The sequence below is a fragment of the Trachymyrmex septentrionalis genome, unplaced genomic scaffold, assembly GCF_001594115.1.
Source record: "Trachymyrmex septentrionalis isolate Tsep2-gDNA-1 unplaced genomic scaffold, Tsep1.0 scaffold93, whole genome shotgun sequence".
In the NCBI taxonomy this organism is placed as follows: Eukaryota; Metazoa; Arthropoda; class Insecta; order Hymenoptera; family Formicidae; genus Trachymyrmex; species Trachymyrmex septentrionalis.
The window spans coordinates 290,402-296,082 of NW_017306121.1; positions in this window are offsets into that span (position 1 = coordinate 290,402).

Genomic DNA, 5,681 nt, shown 5'->3' on the forward strand with positions numbered 1-5,681 from the left:
CTACACCTTGTATATTGAGAAGAAAATTTACACTAACTCCTACAGCTTACAAATACCTGGATGGACAAATACCTCAGATCGTTGTGGGACCTGTGTGTTTTGTGGAAATTGTAATTGGCGACAACCATGGTAGCAACATAATCTTGCCTTGTCCAATGTCGCTTTCAGCAAAGACGCCCGGACATTGAGTGCAATCAATCTCATCTTCATCATTATCGGAGATCTTGTGATAAAAATCGTAAAAGTGCGTGATGTGAATGTAGTCAAAATAACACTGCGCGATGCATGTTTGTATATGAAGCCATCAACCGTGCTCTTCATGTTTGAACTTAAACATTGCGTCGAGAATGTATACTCTGAGCTGTGCCAGAGTACGCACATCGTCAATGAAAAATATAAATATTTTGTAACACTTTTAAGTGAAAATTGTATCATCAAATGTGATGCTATAGACTTTTTGCGCAAAATTTATAATAAAAATTCAAATATAGAACGTGAGTTAATTGTTTATGTTTTAGATAATATTGTAAACAGTGTAAAAAGTAAATGTTTCATTGTTAATCGGAAGCAGGTGCTTAAAATTTGATTTGAAATTAATTAAATTAAATTAAATTAAATTAAGATCTTGCTTATAAAAATATTATAAGAACTATATAATAAGAGCTATATATTGTAAAATTACGTTATATATATAAAAGTAAACACGCATATTTAAACTATATATCTGAGTGTATGATATTATTCATTCTTTTTGTATTATCGCAGCGCTATTATATTACGCGCACCGCCAGCATCTTCGCGCTCAACGGCTGCGACACGACCGTATTAAGCGTTCTCTCTATTTAAATTATAATATTAAATAAAAAACATATAATAAAATATTTTTGCGCGCGAGAAGAAGATACAACGGGAGCGACGACGTGGCGGGTAAAATGACGAAACAAAAAAGGGAAACAGATGATAAGTATAATGCGGTAAATGTATGCAAGTATGACAAATCTTTGTCATCGATGCATTTTTGGAGAAGAAGGCGGTGGGCGGCGGCGGCGGGTGACGAAAAAAATATGAAATGCATAGCGGAATGTTTATTTACGTAATTCATCAACCGGGATCCTATGTTTATGTAAACAGCGATGCCGCCGGGACCTTCCCGCGCCTTCCCCCTCCTTTCCGGCGCCTACGAGTATCCCCCGCGCCCCGCGCCCTCCTCAGAGAACCCGACTTAGAACCGGTCTATTATCCCCTACTACCTGTAACTCTATACCTATACGATTGACTGACTGAATTACATAATAGATTGACAAATAATGAGTGACAGAACTGATAAATATAACTAAATAAGAAAGAAGAACAAAATAAAAGAATAGATAGGCTAGGCCTTCTAACCCACGGGGCTAGAGGAGGGGGGGGGGCGGGGCGCAAAAGAGAGGGCAGCGCGGGAAAGGTTCCCAAGCGGCGACATCGCTATTTACATAAATATAGAACCCCGGGAATCACTGTTTATGTAAACATAGATTGATGAATGACATAATCATGACAAGCGTGATGACGTTTTGCTATGCGTTTCGTATTTTTTACTACCGCCGTCAGCCGTCCACAGCAAAAATGCATCGATAACAAAGACTTGCATACACTTACCATCTCTTTTCTTCATATGTTTCGCCATCTTTTCCGCCGCGTTGTCGCTTCCGATGTATCTTCTTCTTCAACACAAAAATATTTTATCGTACGTTTTTTAGAGAGGACTCTTAATACGGTCGTGACGTCCGTCGCAGTATCGTCGAGCGAGAAGATACTGACAGCGCGCGTAATATGATAGCGCTGCGATAATAAGAAAAGAACGAATAATGTTATACACCTAGATGCATAGTTTAAATATGTGTTTATTTTTATATATAACTTAATAATATAATATATAGTTCTTACAATATTTCTAAACAGGAACATTAATTTAATTTAGTTAATTACAAATTGAATTTTAAGCACCTGCTTCCAATTAGCAATAAAATGTACAATTATGGTACTTTTCACATTGTTTACAATACATATTATCTAAAGCATAAACTATTAACTCACATTCTATATTTGATTTTTTATTATAAATTTTGCGCAAAAAGTCTACAGCATCACATTTATCGATGATACAATTTTCACCTAAAAGTGTTACAAAATACTAAAATTTTTCATTGATGATATGCGTATACTGGCACAGCTCAGACGCAATGTTCTTGACGCAATATTCGAATTTGAACATGAAGAGCGGTTGATAGCTTTATATACAGACATATATCGTGCAGTGTTAATTTGACCACATCCACATCACGCATTTTTACGTTTCATAAAACCGTTGAATACAACAAGGTAATACGAGGCAAGCCCGGTAATTCTTGTGCAAATCAAACGGTTAACAAAACAACTTTATTAATAATTAATCCGATTACATGTTTCGATTCACTTTTGAGCCATCCTCAGAGATAATATGATGTTGTAAGTACAAAAAATTATTTACAATCTAATTCATCTTCAATCAGTGATTAGATATAAACAAACGTGTAGTTGTTCCACCGAGAGGTGGTAGAAGACCACGAGTTCGATTAGGAAAATATTGCAATTTTGGATGAGAAACCTCAGTATAAAAAAAGATTGGTGACAGAGATGCTACACATCGAAAGACAGACACGTGACCTTAACCTACAGATAAATTTGGAAGCTTTCCAAAATTTATTTTCCAATTGTAGATGGATTACAAATATCGGAGCGTTGTTATTGCCAGTTAATCAGTGTACATTCTTTGTTAATTAAGATTAACGAACTGGAAAGGATACGGGCAGTAGGAGTCAAGCGCAGAAGACGTCGCGCAAATAATATATCTATAAAGTATGAAACTTCATTATTAACTAAAACGTGCTTACATGTTTCGGCTCTTTTGAGTTCTCCTCAGAGACAACACAAACTAACATACATAAACTGTGAATAAAAATTATCTTGTCATGGTGAACTCCCCTACCTTGAGAATTTAAATTAAACCTAAAAAGAGAGAAAGAAAAAAAAAAGAAAAAAGAATGAAAAAAAAAGAAATAATGGTAATATCGAAATAGAAAATATTAAAAACTAATTTATCAAAAATCTTAAGATTATAATTAAATATCCCGAAAATACGGACGCTCATTCTGATCACAAATCACAAACTATATTGCAAACATTACTATGAATTATTCAAAAATCGGTTCTCGACATTTTTTGGCCAATCAGTGCCACAGTGAGTCACTATTAGTTTTAGCTAGTATTATTGAAGCTAACAAACGAAAAATTTTGCATTGGAACGTTAATCAATTCTATAAAAATAAAAATTGGAAAGTAATAAAAAATCACTCCAGAAAGACTCATTATTGCGCACGAACGACACTGACTAGATGTGACAACAACACAAGTCTTTATAGCTTGTCTATAATCGGGAGGTAGGCCTTGGAAAGCCTCTCCATATCCGTTTGCAAGTTAAGTCCGTACGTCTGTCTCCTGATGAATAACATCTCCGAAATTAATCTCTTTCTGTAGTGAGACTCCTCGTCCAGTATTGTAACATTTTCTCAATCGAAATCATGGCCTTCTTGTAATTGATACTCCGTTATGACATTACGAGAAGAGGTGTTCCATCTGATGTGGTTCTTATGTTCCGTGATTCTCGACTTTAGCTGTCTACACGTCTGTCCCACATAACTTGCATTGCAATTCTTACACGAGATCTTATAAACAACATTCGTCTTTTTAACACGCGGTAAAGGATCTTTATTAATTATAAATTCTCGGAATTTATTAATACTATAGAACGATACCCTCTCATACGCTTGCTATTCAATCTGCTAAACTTCTCAGTAATACCACGAACGAAAGGAACAGTGAACCACGAAGGCTGCACTGTTTCTACCTTATCATCATTAACAACACTCTTCCTATTTCTAGCCATAATAATTTTCTTCAAACGATTGTCAATATTCTCAAATATAAAGTTCAATGGATAATCATTCTTTAACAATACTTTAATTATAAAACACAAATTATCAAGGTAAAATTTAGAATTTGAAAGCAAAACTACCCTATCAATTAGTCCCGCGATTGTACCTATTTTTTGAGAAACAGGATGCTGTGACCAAAAATTTAAATATCTACCCGAAAAAGTCGGCTTGTGATACCAATTGAACTCTATCAACGCATTATCCCTAACACTGTAACATCCAAAAAATTCAATATATTATCCCCTACCTCCATAGTGAACTGAAGCCTTGGATGCTGAGAATTAAAAATATCAAGAATGAAACTAACCGAAGACGCAGGTGCCAATAATATGTCGTCAACAAATCTATAGTAAAAGGACAACGGAAATCAAAGACAAAGCTCTAATCTCTAGCTTTTGCATTACTAGATCCGGGAGATGTGATGACACAGTGATGACGGGAAACAACGGAGAGCACATAGGAGTCCCATAATTTTGTTTATATATGTAGGCTGCTGGAAAAGTTTCTGCAAAAAACATATAAAATTCGATAAATGGCTTTATTGTTTTTCGAAGTATTCACCTTTAAGATCGATACATTTTTGCATACGCTCGAAACAATTTTCGAAACATTTTTCCTCTCTAAGGCTGTAACCTCAGAAATCAGTGTCCGAAATATTTCAACAGCTGCTTCAGGTGACTCAAATCGCTCACCACGCATCTTATTTTTAATGTTTGGGAACAAAAAGAAGTCATTAGATGACAAATCAGGTGAATACGGACAATGAGTCATCAATTCGACATTATTATTGGATAAAAAATCAACGGTTTGACGTGCTATGTGACAACTGGCGTTGTGAAATGTCATGATGAAGGATGATGCGACGATTTCGGTTTGTTCTACGCAATTCATTTATGACTTCTGGCAAACAAATTGTTGTATACCAATCAGTATTTACAGTTCTTCGATCCTCTAAAGCCACGGTTATCACATATCCGGTATAAACAAAGAAACAAGCAATCATTTGCTTGGCAGCACAGCGTGAACGAACAACTTTTGTTGGTTTCGGTTTATTTTGAAATATCCAAACAGTGGATTGCTGTTTACTTTCGGGCTCATACAAATAGATTCATGTTTCGTCCCCAGTAACGATGTTGTAGACCAATTTTGACCAACCTCGGTTGAATTTCTTGAGCATTTCTTTGCTCCATTTAACACGAGCTTGTATTTTGAACTTCGGTCAAATTGTGTGGGATCCAACTACTGCAAAGTTTTCGTACGCTCAAGTGATCGTGCAAAATCGTATGTATTGCTTTCATGGCAATGCCTAAGGATGCCTGAATCTCGCGGTATGTTACATGCCGGTCTCGCTCAATCATTACACGCACAGCATCAACATTAGTGGCAACAACAGACGTGGATGGACGACCTTCACGGAATTCATCACTAAGAAAGATACGTCCACGTTGAAATTCGGCAAACCAATTATAAACAGTGGATGGTGCTTCATTCCCAAATAAAGTCGATCGATGCATTGTTTCGGAGTTAGATTACATTTGTAATCGTAAAAAATCATTGCCCGAAAATTTTCACGCGAAGTTTCCACATTTTATTACAAAATAACTTCTTTTAAAATACTATACAAACAAAACTAGTTGGCTTGGGTAGAAACTGTCAATTGAATTATAT